General features: G+C 47.2%; 9 non-coding genes across 9 annotated transcripts; all 9 read left to right on the top strand.

Moving 5' to 3' along the window:
- The first annotated feature begins 1,892 nt into the window (after positions 1-1,892).
- trnae-uuc (transfer RNA glutamic acid (anticodon UUC)) lies at positions 1,893-1,964 on the top strand. Its single transcript has one exon. It is a non-coding gene; the product is annotated as a tRNA-Glu (tRNA).
- A 2,443-nt stretch (positions 1,965-4,407) lies between these two features.
- trnan-guu (transfer RNA asparagine (anticodon GUU)) lies at positions 4,408-4,481 on the top strand. The gene has a single exon. It is a non-coding gene; the product is annotated as a tRNA-Asn (tRNA).
- Positions 4,482-6,949: 2,468 nt separating this feature from the next.
- Positions 6,950-7,021, top strand: trnae-uuc (transfer RNA glutamic acid (anticodon UUC)). Its single transcript has one exon. It is a non-coding gene; the product is annotated as a tRNA-Glu (tRNA).
- Positions 7,022-9,464: 2,443 nt separating this feature from the next.
- Positions 9,465-9,538, top strand: trnan-guu (transfer RNA asparagine (anticodon GUU)). Its single transcript has one exon. It is a non-coding gene; the product is annotated as a tRNA-Asn (tRNA).
- Positions 9,539-12,006: 2,468 nt separating this feature from the next.
- Positions 12,007-12,078, top strand: trnae-uuc (transfer RNA glutamic acid (anticodon UUC)). Its single transcript has one exon. It is a non-coding gene; the product is annotated as a tRNA-Glu (tRNA).
- Positions 12,079-14,521: 2,443 nt separating this feature from the next.
- Positions 14,522-14,595, top strand: trnan-guu (transfer RNA asparagine (anticodon GUU)). Its single transcript has one exon. It is a non-coding gene; the product is annotated as a tRNA-Asn (tRNA).
- Positions 14,596-17,063: 2,468 nt separating this feature from the next.
- On the top strand, positions 17,064-17,135 carry trnae-uuc (transfer RNA glutamic acid (anticodon UUC)). Its single transcript has one exon. It is a non-coding gene; the product is annotated as a tRNA-Glu (tRNA).
- A 2,443-nt stretch (positions 17,136-19,578) lies between these two features.
- trnan-guu (transfer RNA asparagine (anticodon GUU)) lies at positions 19,579-19,652 on the top strand. Its single transcript has one exon. It is a non-coding gene; the product is annotated as a tRNA-Asn (tRNA).
- Positions 19,653-22,120: 2,468 nt separating this feature from the next.
- trnae-uuc (transfer RNA glutamic acid (anticodon UUC)) lies at positions 22,121-22,192 on the top strand. Its single transcript has one exon. It is a non-coding gene; the product is annotated as a tRNA-Glu (tRNA).
- Positions 22,193-23,474: the final 1,282 nt, after the last annotated feature.

Raw genomic sequence — 23,474 nt, 5'->3', positions numbered from 1 at the left:
GAGAACTGTCGTCAGAAAGAAAGGGAGATTGTTTCACGGATTTTTAAAGATGCAAATCAGTGGAGGGGTTTAAATATTTCAATCACATTGGGACTGATCGGGAATCTGCAACCCACTGCCTGTCAGGGTGGAACAAGCAGATATCCCCAGAGCTGCTTTTGAGGATATGAGCCAAGTGTTTGGAAATGAGACTAGAACAGTGAGGGGCGTGAAGTCGTGGTCGAAATGAGGCAGGCACCTGAGGACAAAGGTGTTTTATTTGCCAGTGAAAGATACTGCTTCACAAAGTTGGGTCGATGGAAGGGAAGCAGTGATGGTGATTATCTTTGGCTGTTCACCTTGTGAATGTTCCCATTGCTGTGCATGTCCGTATAACGTCAGAACTCTGCAGCATGGCGGCGTCAGGTCCGCACAGTGCCAGGGGCGCAATGGATGACGCATGTGACTCCACCTACATGTTTGAAATGCAGCTCACAGCTTCTTCACACACCCCAATTAATCTTTCTCATTGTCCTGAAGCCGGCATACGGTTTGAATTCCTGATCTGCAGGAACGAGACTCTTTTCACTGTCTCGCGTCAGTAAGTGTCCCTGAGAACATCAGAGTCACGTCACAGCGCTGTCAGAGGAGGGGAAGCTGAAAGAGCCCCACACGCTGCTCACGAGCACATTTCACTTTCCCCAACTCACCGCCCCAACCACTGCGGCTCCTGGGAGTGGAAAGGGAAGAAACGCCAAAACCCAGTCTCAGCTTTGTAAATCTTCAGGAAATAAGAACACTGCTTATCCCTTCCGGTCTTCCATCCTGGCCTGACAGCGTTGATTTTAAATGGCTGTCCAGTTAGTGCCGATTCGTTTTGGCTGAAAAAATCTTCCTTATCTCATCCCAGCATTTCTTGCCACAGAGAACTGTGCGGCAGAGTTCATGTATTTCCTTGTATGGTATTTTGTAAATAACATTCGTTTGCGGGTTGTTTGTATAGGGTATTTAAGGTTCACTAGCCGTTGTTTAATGCTGAGAGGGTTGAGTTATCTGGAAATCATTTCACAGATGTCTTTAATGTAAAGTAATGTGGCTAGGGTTTCTGCAGACGTTGTGTCTGCTAGTGTCAGTTTGTTGATGTGAAATCGTCACACTGGGTTTATTGGGTAGGCAAAAGTGGGGACTGCAGATGCTGGAAACCAGAGTTTAGATCAGAGTGGTACTGGAAAGGCACAGCAGGTCAGACAGCTTCCGAGGAGCAGGAAAATCGACATTTCGGGCTTAAGCCCTTCATCAGGAATAGAGGCAGGACGCTTCCAGGGATGGCGAGATAAATTGGGGGGTGCTGGGCCGAAGGTAGCAAAGAGTACAATAGGTGAATGGGGGTGGGGATGGAGGTGACAGGTCAGAGAGGAGGGTGGAGCGAACAGTTGAGAAGGGAGATTGGCAGGTAGGACAGGTCATGAGGACAGCGCTGAGCTGGAAGATTGGAACTGAGGTAAGGTGGGGGGAGGGGAAATGAGGAAACTGGTGAAGTCCACATTGATGTCCTGGGGTTGAATTTATCCGAGGCGAAAGGTGGGCGTGCTTCCTTCAGGCATCGGGTGGGGAGTGAGCGGCGATGGAGGAGGCCCAGGACCTGCATGTTCTCGGCAGAGTGGGAGGGGGGTTGAAATGTTGGGCCGGAGGGTGATGGGGTTGATTGCTGCGGGTGTCGTGGAGATGTTCCCTCAAGCGCTGTGACTTGACACTGCGAGGAGTCTCCAGTCTCCCCAATGTAGAGGAGACCGCATCGGGAGCAATGGATACAAGCAATGACATTGGTGGAAGCCTTCTCACGATCGTGGCCCAGGTTCGATTTCCGGGCAGGGAAGCAATTTACATTAGAGCTGTGAGGTGGCACTGCTGTCTCCCTGGTGGTCTAGTGGTTAGGATTCGGCGCTTTCACCGCTGCGGCCCGGGTTCGATTCCCGGTCAGGGAAGTGTTTCTCTGTGAATCGTTTGCCTACCCATTCTCCTTAAATGCGCTGTATCGTTCCTTATTGGCCTTCGTCGTTACTGGCTACTGCAGTGTGTCGTGCCTCGTTGAAATAGTGTCCTGATTCAGCTTGTTTTTATGTGTAGGGATCATTGCTTCTGTAGCTAAGTACTTGATTCGTGTGTGTTGTTTTCCTGTCGACGCTGTTTTGAATTTACCATTGACTGCTCGCTCTACTGTGACATCTAGGAATGGCACTTTGTTGTTGTTCTCCTCTTTTGTGAATTTTATGCCAGTAAGGATATTGTTGATGGTGTTGTAGGTTTCCTCTAATTTACTTCATTTTTTGATGACAAAAGTGTCATCACTGTGGCGGACACAAAGTTTGGTTTGGATCGTTGGAAGGGCTGTTGGTTTGAGACTGCATTATTGCTTCTGCTAGGAATCCTGATACTTGTGGTTTCATGGGTGTTTCGTTGATTTGTTTGAGGCTTGTTACTGAATATGAAGTGGGTGGTTAAGGCACAGTTCCACGAGCTGGATAGTGCTATCTTTGCTGATGAAGTTGGTGCTGTATTTGTGTCTTTGGTTCTTCGAGTAGTGTCTCCAGTTTTCTTTGGCCACGTTGATGTTCATGGATGTGAACAGGGCTGTTATGTCAAAGGACATCATTATTCCATCCTCTTCTAACTGAGTGTCTTTGGTGTTCAGGAATTCTTGGATGGAATAAATGGAGTGGCGTGAATCTTCGACTTGGTGTTCTAGTCTTCAGTGGAGGCCTTTGACTAGTCTGTATATTGGTGTTCCAAGTAGTGAGACTATGGCCTGAGGGGGGCTCCTGGTTTGAAGAGGAGGAGAACAACAACAAAGTGCCATTCTTAGATGTCACAGTAGAGCGAACACTCAACAGTGAACTTCAAACTAGCGTCTACAGAAAAACAACACACGCAAACCAAGTGCTTAACCACAGAAGCAATCATCCCAACACCCACAAACGAAGCTGCATCAGGACATTATTTCAATGAGCCACTACACACTGCATATAGAGGATTATAAAATCATGAGGGATACGGATGAGGTGAACAGCAGGTGTCCTTTCCCTCAGCTGGGGTTTTCAGGATCAGGGAGCAAATATTTTGAGGTGAGTAGAGAAAGATTTTATAAAGACAGGACAAGGATCGTTTTTTAAGAGAGTGGCCTGAGTGCAGAATGAATGTCCAGAAGAAGTCATAGAGTCATAGAGATGTACAGCACAGAAACAGACTGTTTGGTCCAACTTGTCCATGCCGACCAACTATCCCAAAACAATCTAGTCCCACCTGACAGCGCACGACCCCATATCCCTCCAAACCCTTCCTATTCATACACCTAACCAAATGCCTTTTAAATGTTGCAATCGTACTAGACTTCACCACTTCCTCTGGCAGTTCATTCAATAAACGTACAATCCTCTGCGTGAAAACGTTGCCCCTTAGATCTCTTTTGTATCTTTCCCCTCTAATGCTAAACCCATGCCCTCTCGTACTGGACTCCCCCACCCCAGGGAAAAAGACTTTGTCTATTTATCCTATCCATACCCCTCATGATTTTATACACGCAGAGTTACAACGTTTGGATAAGTACATGAATATGAAAGGTTCGAAGGTTTATGGGCAAACACTGGTAGGTGGGACGAGTTTAGTTTGAGAACATACTCAGCATGGAGGAGTTGGATGAAGGGTCTGTTCAGTGCTGTCATACTCTGTGACTGACCTGTACTGGTCTTAAAACCATTTTCTTACCTCCCCCCATAACAATCCACTTCTTTGTTGTTCAAAACTCAGATGAATTTACCCTTGAATATGTTCAATGACCCCACTTCTGAACTGAATTCCTCTTCGTAATATACCACTTGCCTCGCTCATTGCCTGCTGCATCTGCCCGACAACTGGCATTGACTGGAATGGAGGGACTCTGACACCCCTTTATACATCCACACATCATTCCTGATGAAGGGCTTGTGCCCGAAACGTTCACTGTCCTGCTCCTCAGATGCTGCCTGACCTGTTCTGCTTTTCCAGTGCCACATTTTTCGACTTTCACCTCTAGTCCTCACTTTCTCCACATTCCAATATATCACCATTTAAACAATGCACTGCTTTTTTTTAAACAGCCAAGGCTATAACTTCACATTGCGGCACTGCACTTGCCATGTGTTTGCCAATTGAGATACAGACCTGGACCAACTTCGGGAAGAGGCAAAACACTGAGTTCTGAACAAAAACGGTAGCACACTCAAAACGTCGGCTCTGTTTACCTTTCCACGGATGCAGCTCGACCCGTTGGCTTTCTGCAGTATTCGCCGTGTTTGAACTGATAGAAGACAATGGTAATTCTGGGCGGGAAGGTTAAATTGTTAATTGAATAGTAGCTTCCTCAACGAGACTGTGCGGGCGCTGGGCGGACCTGTCTCTGTGGCGCAATTGGTCAGCGCGTTCGGCTGTTAACCGGAAGGTTGGTGGTTCGAGACCACCCGGAGACGGGGCGTTTGCTGTTCACGCTCCTACTGCTTTCTTGGCTGCAAAGATGCGCGTTTTTAATGGTGTCAGGAAAATGTTTCCCAAACGGAAATCTTTTCCACTGAGGAAGCACAAAGGGGTTTCTGAATTGATTGAATTTCTAACGTAAAGGAATGCGGATGCTGACAGTCCGAGACAGAAAGCGAAACTGCTGGAGCAACTCAGTAGTTTTGGATGTTCCTGGATGAGGTAAAAAAAGTTCTGAAATGTCTCTGATTCTCTTTCTACAGATGCTGCCTGACCTGCTGAGTTGCTCCTGCAATTTCTGGTTTTGCTTTTAACTGAACGTCCATTTCATCTTTCGGGATGAAGCACCCAGAATCGCCATTTGCAGATATTTAACCCTTTCGAAAACTGTGAAGTGATTGGATTCAAACAAACTCTGCAATGATTTACTCTTTCTCAGCTCCACGGGCAGAGAGACCTGCGAAATGAAGCTGTCAGTGTGGTTCTGTATTGGTGGGCAGAGTGGTGAATGCGATGGACATGAAATCCATTGCGGGTTCCCCACGCAGGTGTGAACCCTGCCGACTACAGTTGAGAACTGTCGTCAGAAAGAAAGGGAGATTGTTTCACGGATTTTTAAAGATGCAAATCAGTGGAGGGGTTTAAATATTTCAATCACATTGGGACTGATCGGGAATCTGCAACCCACTGCCTGTCAGGGTGGAACAAGCAGATATCCCCAGAGCTGCTTTTGAGGATATGAGCCAAGTGTTTGGAAATGAGACTAGAACAGTGAGGGGCGTGAAGTCGTGGTCGAAATGAGGCAGGCACCTGAGGACAAAGGTGTTTTATTTGCCAGTGAAAGATACTGCTTCACAAAGTTGGGTCGATGGAAGGGAAGCAGTGATGGTGATTATCTTTGGCTGTTCACCTTGTGAATGTTCCCATTGCTGTGCATGTCCGTATAACGTCAGAACTCTGCAGCATGGCGGCGTCAGGTCCGCACAGTGCCAGGGGCGCAATGGATGACGCATGTGACTCCACCTACATGTTTGAAATGCAGCTCACAGCTTCTTCACACACCCCAATTAATCTTTCTCATTGTCCTGAAGCCGGCATACGGTTTGAATTCCTGATCTGCAGGAACGAGACTCTTTTGACTGTCTCGCGTCAGTAAGTGTCCCTGAGAACATCAGAGTCACGTCACAGCGCTGTCAGAGGAGGGGAAGCTGAAAGAGCCCCACACGCTGCTCACGAGCACATTTCACTTTCCCCAACTCACCGCCCCAACCACTGCGGCTCCTGGGAGTGGAAAGGGAAGAAACGCCAAAACCCAGTCTCAGCTTTGTAAATCTTCAGGAAATAAGAACACTGCTTATCCCTTCCGGTCTTCCATCCTGGCCTGACAGCGTTGATTTTAAATGGCTGTCCAGTTAGTGCCGATTCGTTTTGGCTGAAAAAATCTTCCTTATCTCATCCCAGCATTTCTTGCCACAGAGAACTGTGCGGCAGAGTTCATGTATTTCCTTGTATGGTATTTTGTAAATAACATTCGTTTGCGGGTTGTTTGTATAGGGTATTTAAGGTTCACTAGCCGTTGTTTAATGCTGAGAGGGTTGAGTTATCTGGAAATCATTTCACAGATGTCTTTAATGTAAAGTAATGTGGCTAGGGTTTCTGCAGACGTTGTGTCTGCTAGTGTCAGTTTGTTGATGTGAAATCGTCACACTGGGTTTATTGGGTAGGCAAAAGTGGGGACTGCAGATGCTGGAAACCAGAGTTTAGATCAGAGTGGTACTGGAAAGGCACAGCAGGTCAGACAGCTTCCGAGGAGCAGGAAAATCGACATTTCGGGCTTAAGCCCTTCATCAGGAATAGAGGCAGGACGCTTCCAGGGATGGCGAGATAAATTGGGGGGTGCTGGGCCGAAGGTAGCAAAGAGTACAATAGGTGAATGGGGGTGGGGATGGAGGTGACAGGTCAGAGAGGAGGGTGGAGCGAACAGTTGAGAAGGGAGATTGGCAGGTAGGACAGGTCATGAGGACAGCGCTGAGCTGGAAGATTGGAACTGAGGTAAGGTGGGGGGAGGGGAAATGAGGAAACTGGTGAAGTCCACATTGATGTCCTGGGGTTGAATTTATCCGAGGCGAAAGGTGGGCGTGCTTCCTTCAGGCATCGGGTGGGGAGTGAGCGGCGATGGAGGAGGCCCAGGACCTGCATGTTCTCGGCAGAGTGGGAGGGGGGTTGAAATGTTGGGCCGGAGGGTGATGGGGTTGATTGCTGCGGGTGTCGTGGAGATGTTCCCTCAAGCGCTGTGACTTGACACTGCGAGGAGTCTCCAGTCTCCCCAATGTAGAGGAGACCGCATCGGGAGCAATGGATACAAGCAATGACATTGGTGGAAGCCTTCTCACGATCGTGGCCCAGGTTCGATTTCCGGGCAGGGAAGCAATTTACATTAGAGCTGTGAGGTGGCACTGCTGTCTCCCTGGTGGTCTAGTGGTTAGGATTCGGCGCTTTCACCGCTGCGGCCCGGGTTCGATTCCCGGTCAGGGAAGTGTTTCTCTGTGAATCGTTTGCCTACCCATTCTCCTTAAATGCGCTGTATCGTTCCTTATTGGCCTTCGTCGTTACTGGCTACTGCAGTGTGTCGTGCCTCGTTGAAATAGTGTCCTGATTCAGCTTGTTTTTATGTGTAGGGATCATTGCTTCTGTAGCTAAGTACTTGATTCGTGTGTGTTGTTTTCCTGTCGACGCTGTTTTGAATTTACCATTGACTGCTCGCTCTACTGTGACATCTAGGAATGGCACTTTGTTGTTGTTCTCCTCTTTTGTGAATTTTATGTCAGTAAGGATATTGTTGATGGTGTTGTAGGTTTCCTCTAATTTACTTCATTTTTTGATGACAAAAGTGTCATCACTGTGGCGGACACAAAGTTTGGTTTGGATCGTTGGAAGGGCTGTTGGTTTGAGACTGCATTATTGCTTCTGCTAGGAATCCTGATACTTGTGGTTTCATGGGTGTTTCGTTGATTTGTTTGAGGCTTGTTACTGAATATGAAGTGGGTGGTTAAGGCACAGTTCCACGAGCTGGATAGTGCTATCTTTGCTGATGAAGTTGGTGCTGTATTTGTGTCTTTGGTTCTTCGAGTAGTCTCTCCAGTTTTCTTTGGCCACGTTGATGTTAATGGATGTGAACAGGGCTGTTATGTCAAAGGACATCATTATTCCATCCTCTTCTAACTGAGTGTCTTTGGTGTTCAGGAATTCTTGGATGGAATAAATGGAGTGGCGTGAATCTTCGACTTGGTGTTCTAGTCTTCAGTGGAGGCCTTTGACTAGTCTGTATATTGGTGTTCCAAGTAGTGAGACTATGGCCTGAGGGGGGCTCCTGGTTTGAAGAGGAGGAGAACAACAACAAAGTGCCATTCTTAGATGTCACAGTAGAGCGAACACTCAACAGTGAACTTCAAACTAGCGTCTACAGAAAAACAACACACGCAAACCAAGTGCTTAACCACAGAAGCAATCATCCCAACACCCACAAACGAAGCTGCATCAGGACATTATTTCAATGAGCCACTACACACTGCATATAGAGGATTATAAAATCATGAGGGATACGGATGAGGTGAACAGCAGGTGTCCTTTCCCTCAGCTGGGGTTTTCAGGATCAGGGAGCAAATATTTTGAGGTGAGTAGAGAAAGATTTTATAAAGACAGGACAAGGATCGTTTTTTAAGAGAGTGGCCTGAGTGCAGAATGAATGTCCAGAAGAAGTCATAGAGTCATAGAGATGTACAGCACAGAAACAGACTGTTTGGTCCAACTTGTCCATGCCGACCAACTATCCCAAAACAATCTAGTCCCACCTGACAGCGCACGACCCCATATCCCTCCAAACCCTTCCTATTCATACACCTAACCAAATGCCTTTTAAATGTTGCAATCGTACTAGACTTCACCACTTCCTCTGGCAGTTCATTCAATAAACGTACAATCCTCTGCGTGAAAACGTTGCCCCTTAGATCTCTTTTGTATCTTTCCCCTCTAATGCTAAACCCATGCCCTCTCGTACTGGACTCCCCCACCCCAGGGAAAAAGACTTTGTCTATTTATCCTATCCATACCCCTCATGATTTTATACACGCAGAGTTACAACGTTTGGATAAGTACATGAATATGAAAGGTTCGAAGGTTTATGGGCAAACACTGGTAGGTGGGACGAGTTTAGTTTGAGAACATACTCAGCATGGAGGAGTTGGATGAAGGGTCTGTTCAGTGCTGTCATACTCTGTGACTGACCTGTACTGGTCTTAAAACCATTTTCTTACCTCCCCCCATAACAATCCACTTCTTTGTTGTTCAAAACTCAGATGAATTTACCCTTGAATATGTTCAATGACCCCACTTCTGAACTGAATTCCTCTTCGTAATATACCACTTGCCTCGCTCATTGCCTGCTGCATCTGCCCGACAACTGGCATTGACTGGAATGGAGGGACTCTGACACCCCTTTATACATCCACACATCATTCCTGATGAAGGGCTTGTGCCCGAAACGTTCACTGTCCTGCTCCTCAGATGCTGCCTGACCTGTTCTGCTTTTCCAGTGCCACATTTTTCGACTTTCACCTCTAGTCCTCACTTTCTCCACATTCCAATATATCACCATTTAAACAATGCACTGCTTTTTTTTAAACAGCCAAGGCTATAACTTCACATTGCGGCACTGCACTTGCCATGTGTTTGCCAATTGAGATACAGACCTGGACCAACTTCGGGAAGAGGCAAAACACTGAGTTCTGAACAAAAACGGTAGCACACTCAAAACGTCGGCTCTGTTTACCTTTCCACGGATGCAGCTCGACCCGTTGGCTTTCTGCAGTATTCGCCGTGTTTGAACTGATAGAAGACAATGGTAATTCTGGGCGGGAAGGTTAAATTGTTAATTGAATAGTAGCTTCCTCAACGAGACTGTGCGGGCGCTGGGCGGACCTGTCTCTGTGGCGCAATTGGTCAGCGCGTTCGGCTGTTAACCGGAAGGTTGGTGGTTCGAGACCACCCGGAGACGGGGCGTTTGCTGTTCACGCTCCTACTGCTTTCTTGGCTGCAAAGATGCGCGTTTTTAATGGTGTCAGGAAAATGTTTCCCAAACGGAAATCTTTTCCACTGAGGAAGCACAAAGGGGTTTCTGAATTGATTGAATTTCTAACGTAAAGGAATGCGGATGCTGACAGTCCGAGACAGAAAGCGAAACTGCTGGAGCAACTCAGTAGTTTTGGATGTTCCTGGATGAGGTAAAAAAAGTTCTGAAATGTCTCTGATTCTCTTTCTACAGATGCTGCCTGACCTGCTGAGTTGCTCCTGCAATTTCTGGTTTTGCTTTTAACTGAACGTCCATTTCATCTTTCGGGATGAAGCACCCAGAATCGCCATTTGCAGATATTTAACCCTTTCGAAAACTGTGAAGTGATTGGATTCAAACAAACTCTGCAATGATTTACTCTTTCTCAGCTCCTCGGGCAGAGAGACCTGCGAAATGAAGCTGTCAGTGTGGTTCTGTATTGGTGGGCAGAGTGGTGAATGCGATGGACATGAAATCCATTGCGGGTTCCCCACGCAGGTGTGAACCCTGCCGACTACAGTTGAGAACTGTCGTCAGAAAGAAAGGGAGATTGTTTCACGGATTTTTAAAGATGCAAATCAGTGGAGGGGTTTAAATATTTCAATCACATTGGGACTGATCGGGAATCTGCAACCCACTGCCTGTCAGGGTGGAACAAGCAGATATCCCCAGAGCTGCTTTTGAGGATATGAGCCAAGTGTTTGGAAATGAGACTAGAACAGTGAGGGGCGTGAAGTCGTGGTCGAAATGAGGCAGGCACCTGAGGACAAAGGTGTTTTATTTGCCAGTGAAAGATACTGCTTCACAAAGTTGGGTCGATGGAAGGGAAGCAGTGATGGTGATTATCTTTGGCTGTTCACCTTGTGAATGTTCCCATTGCTGTGCATGTCCGTATAACGTCAGAACTCTGCAGCATGGCGGCGTCAGGTCCGCACAGTGCCAGGGGCGCAATGGATGACGCATGTGACTCCACCTACATGTTTGAAATGCAGCTCACAGCTTCTTCACACACCCCAATTAATCTTTCTCATTGTCCTGAAGCCGGCATACGGTTTGAATTCCTGATCTGCAGGAACGAGACTCTTTTCACTGTCTCGCGTCAGTAAGTGTCCCTGAGACCATCAGAGTCACGTCACAGCGCTGTCAGAGGAGGGGAAGCTGAAAGAGCCCCACACGCTGCTCACGGGCACATTTCACTTTCCCCAACTCACCGCCCCAACCACTGCGGCTCCTGGGAGTGGAAAGGGAAGAAACGCCAAAACCCAGTCTCAGCTTTGTAAATCTTCAGGAAATAAGAAAACTGATTATCCCTTCCGGTCTTCCATCCTGGCCTGACAGCGTTGATTTTAAATGGCTGTCCAGTTAGTGCCGATTCGTTTTGGCTGAAAAAATCTTCCTTATCTCATCCCAGCATTTCTTGCCACAGAGAACTGTGCGGCAGAGTTCATGTATTTCCTTGTATGGTATTTTGTAAATAACATTCGTTTGCGGGTTGTTTGTATAGGGTATTTAAGGTTCACTAGCCGTTGTTTAATGCTGAGAGGGTTGAGTTATCTGGAAATCATTTCACAGATGTCTTTAATGTAAAGTAATGTGGCTAGGGTTTCTGCAGACGTTGTGTCTGCTAGTGTCAGTTTGTTGATGTGAAATCGTCACACTGGGTTTATTGGGTAGGCAAAAGTGGGGACTGCAGATGCTGGAAACCAGAGTTTAGATCAGAGTGGTACTGGAAAGGCACAGCAGGTCAGACAGCTTCCGAGGAGCAGGAAAATCGACATTTCGGGCTTAAGCCCTTCATCAGGAATAGAGGCAGGACGCTTCCAGGGATGGCGAGATAAATTGGGGGGTGCTGGGCCGAAGGTAGCAAAGAGTACAATAGGTGAATGGGGGTGGGGATGGAGGTGACAGGTCAGAGAGGAGGGTGGAGCGAACAGTTGAGAAGGGAGATTGGCAGGTAGGACAGGTCATGAGGACAGCGCTGAGCTGGAAGATTGGAACTGAGGTAAGGTGGGGGGAGGGGAAATGAGGAAACTGGTGAAGTCCACATTGATGTCCTGGGGTTGAATTTATCCGAGGCGAAAGGTGGGCGTGCTTCCTTCAGGCATCGGGTGGGGAGTGAGCGGCGATGGAGGAGGCCCAGGACCTGCATGTTCTCGGCAGAGTGGGAGGGGGGTTGAAATGTTGGGCCGGAGGGTGATGGGGTTGATTGCTGCGGGTGTCGTGGAGATGTTCCCTCAAGCGCTGTGACTTGACACTGCGAGGAGTCTCCAGTCTCCCCAATGTAGAGGAGACCGCATCGGGAGCAATGGATACAAGCAATGACATTGGTGGAAGCCTTCTCACGATCGTGGCCCAGGTTCGATTTCCGGGCAGGGAAGCAATTTACATTAGAGCTGTGAGGTGGCACTGCTGTCTCCCTGGTGGTCTAGTGGTTAGGATTCGGCGCTTTCACCGCTGCGGCCCGGGTTCGATTCCCGGTCAGGGAAGTGTTTCTCTGTGAATCGTTTGCCTACCCATTCTCCTTAAATGCGCTGTATCGTTCCTTATTGGCCTTCGTCGTTACTGGCTACTGCAGTGTGTCGTGCCTCGTTGAAATAGTGTCCTGATTCAGCTTGTTTTTATGTGTAGGGATCATTGCTTCTGTAGCTAAGTACTTGATTCGTGTGTGTTGTTTTCCTGTCGACGCTGTTTTGAATTTACCATTGACTGCTCGCTCTACTGTGACATCTAGGAATGGCACTTTGTTGTTGTTCTCCTCTTTTGTGAATTTTATGCCAGTAAGGATATTGTTGATGGTGTTGTAGGTTTCCTCTAATTTACTTCATTTTTTGATGACAAAAGTGTCATCACTGTGGCGGACACAAAGTTTGGTTTGGATCGTTGGAAGGGCTGTTGGTTTGAGACTGCATTATTGCTTCTGCTAGGAATCCTGATACTTGTGGTTTCATGGGTGTTTCGTTGATTTGTTTGAGGCTTGTTACTGAATATGAAGTGGGTGGTTAAGGCACAGTTCCACGAGCTGGATAGTGCTATCTTTGCTGATGAAGTTGGTGCTGTATTTGTGTCTTTGGTTCTTCGAGTAGTGTCTCCAGTTTTCTTTGGCCACGTTGATGTTCATGGATGTGAACAGGGCTGTTATGTCAAAGGACATCATTATTCCATCCTCTTCTAACTGAGTGTCTTTGGTGTTCAGGAATTCTTGGATGGAATAAATGGAGTGGCGTGAATCTTCGACTTGGTGTTCTAGTCTTCAGTGGAGGCCTTTGACTAGTCTGTATATTGGTGTTCCAAGTAGTGAGACTATGGCCTGAGGGGGGCTCCTGGTTTGAAGAGGAGGAGAACAACAACAAAGTGCCATTCTTAGATGTCACAGTAGAGCGAACACTCAACAGTGAACTTCAAACTAGCGTCTACAGAAAAACAACACACGCAAACCAAGTGCTTAACCACAGAAGCAATCATCCCAACACCCACAAACGAAGCTGCATCAGGACATTATTTCAATGAGCCACTACACACTGCATATAGAGGATTATAAAATCATGAGGGATACGGATGAGGTGAACAGCAGGTGTCCTTTCCCTCAGCTGGGGTTTTCAGGATCAGGGAGCAAATATTTTGAGGTGAGTAGAGAAAGATTTTATAAAGACAGGACAAGGATCGTTTTTTAAGAGAGTGGCCTGAGTGCAGAATGAATGTCCAGAAGAAGTCATAGAGTCATAGAGATGTACAGCACAGAAACAGACTGTTTGGTCCAACTTGTCCATGCCGACCAACTATCCCAAAACAATCTAGTCCCACCTGACAGCGCACGACCCCATATCCCTCCAAACCCTTCCTATTCATACACCTAACCAAATGCCTTTTAAATGTTGCAATCGTACTAGACTTCACCACTTCCTCTGGCAGTTCATTCAATAAACGTACAATCCTCTGCGTGAAAACGTTGCCCCTTAGATCTCTTTTGTATCTTTCCCCTCTAATGCTAAACCCATGCCCTCTCGTACTGGACTCCCCCACCCCAGGGAAAAAGACTTTGTCTATTTATCCTATCCATACCCCTCATGATTTTATACACGCAGAGTTACAACGTTTGGATAAGTACATGAATATGAAAGGTTCGAAGGTTTATGGGCAAACACTGGTAGGTGGGACGAGTTTAGTTTGAGAACATACTCAGCATGGAGGAGTTGGATGAAGGGTCTGTTCAGTGCTGTCATACTCTGTGACTGACCTGTACTGGTCTTAAAACCATTTTCTTACCTCCCCCCATAACAATCCACTTCTTTGTTGTTCAAAACTCAGATGAATTTACCCTTGAATATGTTCAATGACCCCACTTCTGAACTGAATTCCTCTTCGTAATATACCACTTGCCTCGCTCATTGCCTGCTGCATCTGCCCGACAACTGGCATTGACTGGAATGGAGGGACTCTGACACCCCTTTATACATCCACACATCATTCCTGATGAAGGGCTTGTGCCCGAAACGTTCACTGTCCTGCTCCTCAGATGCTGCCTGACCTGTTCTGCTTTTCCAGTGCCACATTTTTCGACTTTCACCTCTAGTCCTCACTTTCTCCACATTCCAATATATCACCATTTAAACAATGCACTGCTTTTTTTTAAACAGCCAAGGCTATAACTTCACATTGCGGCACTGCACTTGCCATGTGTTTGCCAATTGAGATACAGACCTGGACCAACTTCGGGAAGAGGCAAAACACTGAGTTCTGAACAAAAACGGTAGCACACTCAAAACGTCGGCTCTGTTTACCTTTCCACGGATGCAGCTCGACCCGTTGGCTTTCTGCAGTATTCGCCGTGTTTGAACTGATAGAAGACAATGGTAATTCTGGGCGGGAAGGTTAAATTGTTAATTGAATAGTAGCTTCCTCAACGAGACTGTGCGGGCGCTGGGCGGACCTGTCTCTGTGGCGCAATTGGTCAGCGCGTTCGGCTGTTAACCGGAAGGTTGGTGGTTCGAGACCACCCGGAGACGGGGCGTTTGCTGTTCACGCTCCTACTGCTTTCTTGGCTGCAAAGATGCGCGTTTTTAATGGTGTCAGGAAAATGTTTCCCAAACGGAAATCTTTTCCACTGAGGAAGCACAAAGGGGTTTCTGAATTGATTGAATTTCTAACGTAAAGGAATGCGGATGCTGACAGTCCGAGACAGAAAGCGAAACTGCTGGAGCAACTCAGTAGTTTTGGATGTTCCTGGATGAGGTAAAAAAAGTTCTGAAATGTCTCTGATTCTCTTTCTACAGATGCTGCCTGACCTGCTGAGTTGCTCCTGCAATTTCTGGTTTTGCTTTTAACTGAACGTCCATTTCATCTTTCGGGATGAAGCACCCAGAATCGCCATTTGCAGATATTTAACCCTTTCGAAAACTGTGAAGTGATTGGATTCAAACAAACTCTGCAATGATTTACTCTTTCTCAGCTCCACGGGCAGAGAGACCTGCGAAATGAAGCTGTCAGTGTGGTTCTGTATTGGTGGGCAGAGTGGTGAATGCGATGGACATGAAATCCATTGCGGGTTCCCCACGCAGGTGTGAACCCTGCCGACTACAGTTGAGAACTGTCGTCAGAAAGAAAGGGAGATTGTTTCACGGATTTTTAAAGATGCAAATCAGTGGAGGGGTTTAAATATTTCAATCACATTGGGACTGATCGGGAATCTGCAACCCACTGCCTGTCAGGGTGGAACAAGCAGATATCCCCAGAGCTGCTTTTGAGGATATGAGCCAAGTGTTTGGAAATGAGACTAGAACAGTGAGGGGCGTGAAGTCGTGGTCGAAATGAGGCAGGCACCTGAGGACAAAGGTGTTTTATTTGCCAGTGAAAGATACTGCTTCACAAAGTTGGGTCGATGGAAGGGAAGCAGTGATGGTGATTATCTTTGGCTGTTCACCTTGTGAATGTTCCCATTGCTGTGCATGTCCGTATAACGTCAGAACTCTGCAGCATGGCGGCGTCAGGTCCGCACAGTGCCAGGGGCGCAATGGATGACGCATGTGACTCCACCTACATGTTTGAAATGCAGCTCACAGCTTCTTCACACACCCCAATTAATCTTTCTCATTGTCCTGAAGCCGGCATACGGTTTGAATTCCTGATCTGCAGGAACGAGACTCTTTTCACTGTCTCGCGTCAGTAAGTGTCCCTGAGAACATCAGAGTCACGTCACAGCGCTGTCAGAGGAGGGGAAGCTGAAAGAGCCCCACACGCTGCTCACGGGCACATTTCACTTTCCCCAACTCACCGCCCCAACCACTGCGGCTCCTGGGAGTGGAAAGGGAAGAAACGCCAAAACCCAGTCTCAGCTTTGTAAATCTTCAGGAAATAAGAAAACTGATTATCCCTTCCGGTCTTCCATCCTGGCCTGACAGCGTTGATTTTAAATGGCTGTCCAGTTAGTGCCGATTCGTTTTGGCTGAAAAAATCTTCCTTATCTCATCCCAGCATTTCTTGCCACAGAGAACTGTGCGGCAGAGTTCATGTATTTCCTTGTATGGTATTTTGTAAATAACATTCGTTTGCGGGTTGTTTGTATAGGGTATTTAAGGTTCACTAGCCGTTGTTTAATGCTGAGAGGGTTGAGTTATCTGGAAATCATTTCACAGATGTCTTTAATGTAAAGTAATGTGGCTAGGGTTTCTGCAGACGTTGTGTCTGCTAGTGTCAGTTTGTTGATGTGAAATCGTCACACTGGGTTTATTGGGTAGGCAAAAGTGGGGACTGCAGATGCTGGAAACCAGAGTTTAGATCAGAGTGGTACTGGAAAGGCACAGCAGGTCAGACAGCTTCCGAGGAGCAGGAAAATCGACATTTCGGGCTTAAGCCCTTCATCAGGAATAGAGGCAGGACGCTTCCAGGGATGGCGAGATAAATTGGGGGGTGCTGGGCCGAAGGTAGCAAAGAGTACAATAGGTGAATGGGGGTGGGGATGGAGGTGACAGGTCAGAGAGGAGGGTGGAGCGAACAGTTGAGAAGGGAGATTGGCAGGTAGGACAGGTCATGAGGACAGCGCTGAGCTGGAAGATTGGAACTGAGGTAAGGTGGGGGGAGGGGAAATGAGGAAACTGGTGAAGTCCACATTGATGTCCTGGGGTTGAATTTATCCGAGGCGCAAGGTGGGCGTGCTTCCTTCAGGCATCGGGTGGGGAGTGAGCGGCGATGGAGGAGGCCCAGGACCTGCATGTTCTCGGCAGAGTGGGAGGGGGGTTGAAATGTTGGGCCGGAGGGTGATGGGGTTGATTGCTGCGGGTGTCGTGGAGATGTTCCCTCAAGCGCTGTGACTTGACACTGCGAGGAGTCTCCAGTCTCCCCAATGTAGAGGAGACCGCATCGGGAGCAATGGATACAAGCAATGACATTGGTGGAAGCCTTCTCACGATCGTGGCCCAGGTTCGATTTCCGGGCAGGGAAGCAATTTACATTAGAGCTGTGAGGTGGCACTGCTGTCTCCCTGGTGGTCTAGTGGTTAGGATTCGGCGCTTTCACCGCTGCGGCCCGGGTTCGATTCCCGGTCAGGGAAGTGTTTCTCTGTGAATCGTTTGCCTACCCATTCTCCTTAAATGCGCTGTATCGTTCCTTATTGGCCTTCGTCGTTACTGGCTACTGCAGTGTGTCGTGCCTCGTTGAAATAGTGTCCTGATTCAGCTTGTTTTTATGTGTAGGGATCATTGCTTCTGTAGCTAAGTACTTGATTCGTGTGTGTTGTTTTCCTGTCGACGCTGTTTTGAATTTACCATTGACTGCTCGCTCTACTGTGACATCTAGGAATGGCACTTTGTTGTTGTTCTCCTCTTTTGTGAATTTTATGCCAGTAAGGATATTGTTGATGGTGTTGTAGGTTTCCTCTAATTTACTTCATTTTTTGATGACAAAAGTGTCATCACTGTGGCGGACACAAAGTTTGGTTTGGATCGTTGGAAGGGCTGTTGGTTTGAGACTGCATTATTGCTTCTGCTAGGAATCCTGATACTTGTGGTTTCATGGGTGTTTCGTTGATTTGTTTGAGGCTTGTTACTGAATATGAAGTGGGTGGTTAAGGCACAGTTCCACGAGCTGGATAGTGCTATCTTTGCTGATGAAGTTGGTGCTGTATTTGTGTCTTTGGTTCTTCGAGTAGTGTCTCCAGTTTTCTTTGGCCACGTTGATGTTCATGGATGTGAACAGGGCTGTTATGTCAAAGGACATCATTATTCCATCCTCTTCTAACTTAGTGTCTTTGGTGTTCAGGAATTCTTGGATGGAATAAATGGAGTGGCGTGAATCTTCGACTTGGTGTTCTAGTCTTCAGTGGAGGCCTTTGACTAGTCTGTATATTGGTATTCCAAGTAGTGAGACTATGGCCTGAGGGGGGCTCCTGGTTTGAAGAGGAGGAGAACAACAACAAAGTGCCATTCTTAGATGTCACAGTAGAGCGAACACTCAACAGTGAACTTCAAACTAGCGTCTACAGAAAAACAACACACGCAAACCAAGTGCTTAACCACAGAAGCAATCATCCCAACACCCACAAACGAAGCTGCATCAGGACATTATTTCAATGAGCCACTACACACTGCATATAGAGGATTATAAAATCATGAGGGATACGGATGAGGTGAACAGCAGGTGTCCTTTCCCTCAGCTGGGGTTTTCAGGATCAGGGAGCAAATATTTTGAGGTGAGTAGAGAAAGATTTTATAAAGACAGGACAAGGATCGTTTTTTAAGAGAGTGGCCTGAGTGCAGAATGAATGTCCAGAAGAAGTCATAGAGTCATAGAGATGTACAGCACAGAAACAGACTGTTTGGTCCAACTTGTCCATGCCGACCAACTATCCCAAAACAATCTAGTCCCACCTGACAGCGCACGGCCCCATATCCCTCCAAACCCTTCCTATTCATACACCTAACCAAATGCCTTTTAAATGTTGCAATCGTACTAGACTTCACCACTTCCTCTGGCAGTTCATTCAATAAACGTACAATCCTCTGCGTGAAAACGTTGCCCCTTAGATCTCTTTTGTATCTTTCCCCTCTAATGCTAAACCCATGCCCTCTCGTACTGGACTCCCCCACCCCAGGGAAAAAGACTTTGTCTATTTACCCTATCCATACCCCTCATGATTTTATACACGCAGAGTTACAACGTTTGGATAAGTACATGAATATGAAAGGTTCGAAGGTTTATGGGCAAACACTGGTAGGTGGGACGAGTTTAGTTTGAGAACATACTCAGCATGGACGAGTTGGATGAAGGGTCTGTTCAGTGCTGTCATACTCTGTGACTGACCTGTACTGGTCTTAAAACCATTTTCTTACCTCCCCCCATAACAATCCACTTCTTTGTTGTTCAAAACTCAGATGAATTTACCCTTGAATATGTTCAATGACCCCACTTCTGAACTGAATTCCTCTTCGTAATATACCACTTGCCTCGCTCATTGCCTGCTGCATCTGCCCGACAACTGGCATTGACTGGAATGGAGGGACTCTGACACCCCTTTATACATCCACACATCATTCCTGATGAAGGGCTTGTGCCCGAAACGTTCACTGTCCTGCTCCTCAGATGCTGCCTGACCTGTTCTGCTTTTCCAGTGCCACATTTTTCGACTTTCACCTCTAGTCCTCACTTTCTCCACATTCCAATATATCACCATTTAAACAATGCACTGCTTTTTTTTAAACAGCCAAGGCTATAACAACACATTGCGGCACTGCACTTGCCATGTGTTTGCCAATTGAGATACAGACCTGGACCAACTTCGGGAAGAGGCAAAACACTGAGTTCTGAACAAAAACGGTAGCACACTCAAAACGTCGGCTCTGTTTACCTTTCCACGGATGCAGCTCGACCCGTTGGCTTTCTGCAGTATTCGCCGTGTTTGAACTGATAGAAGACAATGGTAATTCTGGGCGGGAAGGTTAAATTGTTAATTGAATAGTAGCTTCCTCAACGAGACTGTGCGGGCGCTGGGCGGACCTGTCTCTGTGGCGCAATTGGTCAGCGCGTTCGGCTGTTAACCGGAAGGTTGGTGGTTCGAGACCACCCGGAGACGGGGCGTTTGCTGTTCACGCTCCTACTGCTTTCTTGGCTGCAAAGATGCGCGTTTTTAATGGTGTCAGGAAAATGTTTCCCAAACGGAAATCTTTTCCACTGAGGAAGCACAAAGGGGTTTCTGAATTGATTGAATTTCTAACGTAAAGGAATGCGGATGCTGACAGTCCGAGACAGAAAGCGAAACTGCTGGAGCAACTCAGTAGTTTTGGATGTTCCTGGATGAGGTAAAAAAAGTTCTGAAATGTCTCTGATTCTCTTTCTACAGATGCTGCCTGACCTGCTGAGTTGCTCCTGCAATTTCTGGTTTTGCTTTTAACTGAACGTCCATTTCATCTTTCGGGATGAAGCACCCAGAATCGCCATTTGCAGATATTTAACCCTTTCGAAAACTGTGAAGTGATTGGATTCAAACAAACTCTGCAATGATTTACTCTTTCTCAGCTCCACGGGCAGAGAGACCTGCGAAATGAAGCTGTCAGTGTGGTTCTGTATTGGTGGGCAGAGTGGTGAATGCGATGGACATGAAATCCATTGCGGGTTCCCCACGCAGGTGTGAACCCTGCCGACTACAGTTGAGAACTGTCGTCAGAAAGAAAGGGAGATTGTTTCACGGATTTTTAAAGATGCAAATCAGTGGAGGGGTTTAAATATTTCAATCACATTGGGACTGATCGGGAATCTGCAACCCACTGCCTGTCAGGGTGGAACAAGCAGATATCCCCAGAGCTGCTTTTGAGGATATGAGCCAAGTGTTTGGAAATGAGACTAGAACAGTGAGGGGCGTGAAGTCGTGGTCGAAATGAGGCAGGCACCTGAGGACAAAGGTGTTTTATTTGCCAGTGAAAGATACTGCTTCACAAAGTTGGGTCGATGGAAGGGAAGCAGTGATGGAGATTATCTTTGGCTGTTCACCTTGTGAATGTTCCCATTGCTGTGCATGTCCGTATAACGTCAGAACTCTGCAGCATGGCGGCGTCAGGTCCGCACAGTGCCAGGGGCGCAATGGATGACGCATGTGACTCCACCTACATGTTTGAAATGCAGCTCACAGCTTCTTCACACACCCCAATTAATCTTTCTCATTGTCCTGAAGCCGGCATACGGTTTGAATTCCTGATCTGCAGGAACGAGACTCTTTTGACTGTCTCGCGTCAGTAAGTGTCCCTGAGAACATCAGAGTCACGTCACAGCGCTGTCAGAGGAGGGGAAGCTGAAAGAGCCCCACACGCTGCTCACGGGCACATTTCACTTTCCCCAACTCACCGCCCCAACCACTGCGGCTCCTGGGAGTGGAAAGGGAAGAAACGCCAAAACCCAGTCTCAGCTTTGTAAATCTTCAGGAAATAAGAAAACTGATTATCCCTTCCGGTCTTCCATCCTGGCCTGACAGCGTTGATTTTAAATGGCTGTCCAGTTAGTGCCGATTCGTTTTGGCTGAAAAAATCTTCCTTATCTCATCCCAGCATTTCTTGCCACAGAGAACTGTGCGGCAGAGTTCATGTATTTCCTTGTATGGTATTTTGTAAATAACATTCGTTTGCGGGTTGTTTGTATAGGGTATTTAAGGTTCACTAGCCGTTGTTTAATGCTGAGAGGGTTGAGTTATCTGGAAATCATTTCACAGATGTCTTTAATGTAAAGTAATGTGGCTAGGGTTTCTGCAGACGTTGTGTCTGCTAGTGTCAGTTTGTTGATGTGAAATCGTCACACTGGGTTTATTGGGTAGGCAAAAGTGGGGACTGCAGATGCTGGAAACCAGAGTTTAGATCAGAGTGGTACTGGAAAGGCACAGCAGGTCAGACAGCTTCCGAGGAGCAGGAAAATCGACATTTCGGGCTTAAGCCCTTCATCAGGAATAGAGGCAGGACGCTTCCAGGGATGGCGAGATAAATTGGGGGGTGCTGGGCCGAAGGTAGCAAAGAGTACAATAGGTGAATGGGGGTGGGGATGGAGGTGACAGGTCAGAGAGGAGGGTGGAGCGAACAGTTGAGAAGGGAGATTGGCAGGTAGGACAGGTCATGAGGACAGCGCTGAGCTGGAAGATTGGAACTGAGGTAAGGTGGGGGGAGGGGAAATGAGGAAACTGGTGAAGTCCACATTGATGTCCTGGGGTTGAATTTATCCGAGGCGAAAGGTGGGCGTGCTTCCTTCAGGCATCGGGTGGGGAGTGAGCGGCGATGGAGGAGGCCCAGGACCTGCATGTTCTCGGCAGAGTGGGAGGGGGGTTGAAATGTTGGGCCGGAGGGTGATGGGGTTGATTGCTGCGGGTGTCGTGGAGATGTTCCCTCAAGCGCTGTGACTTGACACTGCGAGGAGTCTCCAGTCTCCCCAATGTAGAGGAGACCGCATCGGTAGCAATGGATACAAGCAATGACATTGGTGGAAGCCTTCTCACGATCGTGGCCCAGGTTCGATTTCCGGGCAGGGAAGCAATTTACATTAGAGCTGTGAGGTGGCACTGCTGTCTCCCTGGTGGTCTAGTGGTTAGGATTCGGCGCTTTCACCGCTGCGGCCCGGGTTCGATTCCCGGTCAGGGAAGTGTTTCTCTGTGAATCGTTTGCCTACCCATTCTCCTTAAATGCGCTGTGCAGTTCCTTATTGGCCTTCGTCGTTACTGGCTACTGCAGTGTGTCGTGCCTCGTTGAAATAGTGTCCTGATTCAGCTTGTTTTTATGTGTAGGGATCATTGCTTCTGTAGCTAAGTACTTGATTCGTGTGTGTTGTTTTCCTGTCGACGCTGTTTTGAATTTACCATTGACTGCTCGCTCTACTGTGACATCTAGGAATGGCACTTTGTTGTTGTTCTCCTCTTTTGTGAATTTTATGCCAGTAAGGATATTGTTGATGGTGTTGTAGGTTTCCTCTAATTTACTTCATTTTTTGATGACAAAAGTGTCATCACTGTGGCGGACACAAAGTTTGGTTTGGATCGTTGGAAGGGCTGTTGGTTTGAGACTGCATTATTGCTTCTGCTAGGAATCCTGATACTTGTGGTTTCATGGGTGTTTCGTTGATTTGTTTGAGGCTTGTTACTGAATATGAAGTGGGTGGTTAAGGCACAGTTCCACGAGCTGGATAGTGCTATCTTTGCTGATGAAGTTGGTGCTGTATTTGTGTCTTTGGTTCTTCGAGTAGTGTCTCCAGTTTTCTTTGGCCACGTTGATGTTCATGGATGTGAACAGGGCTGTTATGTCAAAGGACATCATTATTCCATCCTCTTCTAACTGAGTGTCTTTGGTGTTCAGGAATTCTTGGATGGAATAAATGGAGTGGCGTGAATCTTCGACTTGGTGTTCTAGTCTTCAGTGGAGGCCTTTGACTAGTCTGTATATTGGTATTCCAAGTAGTGAGACTATGGCCTGAGGGGGGCTCCTGGTTTGAAGAGGAGGAGAACAACAACAAAGTGCCATTCTTAGATGTCACAGTAGAGCGAACACTCAACAGTGAACTTCAAACTAGCGTCTACAGAAAAACAACACACGCAAACCAAGTGCTTAACCACAGAAGCAATCATCCCAACACCCACAAACGAAGCTGCATCAGGACATTATTTCAATGAGCCACTACACACTGCATATAGAGGATTATAAAATCATGGGGGATACGGATGAGGTGAACAGCAGGTGTCCTTTCCCTCAGCTGGGGTTTTCAGGATCAGGGAGCAAATATTTTGAGGTGAGTAGAGAAAGATTTTATAAAGACAGGACAAGGATCGTTTTTTAAGAGAGTGGCCTGAGTGCAGAATGAATGTCCAGAAGAAGTCATAGAGTCATAGAGATGTACAGCACAGAAACAGACTGTTTGGTCCAACTTGTCCATG

This window comes from Chiloscyllium plagiosum, unplaced genomic scaffold (assembly GCF_037043375.1).
Source record: "Chiloscyllium plagiosum isolate Xiang-an unplaced genomic scaffold, Cpla_swu_hap1 HiC_scaffold_27, whole genome shotgun sequence".
NCBI classification, from domain to species: Eukaryota; Metazoa; Chordata; class Chondrichthyes; order Orectolobiformes; family Hemiscylliidae; genus Chiloscyllium; species Chiloscyllium plagiosum.
Note: the sequence above shows the minus strand (reverse complement) of the source record. Positions and strands in the feature narration are given on the sequence as shown.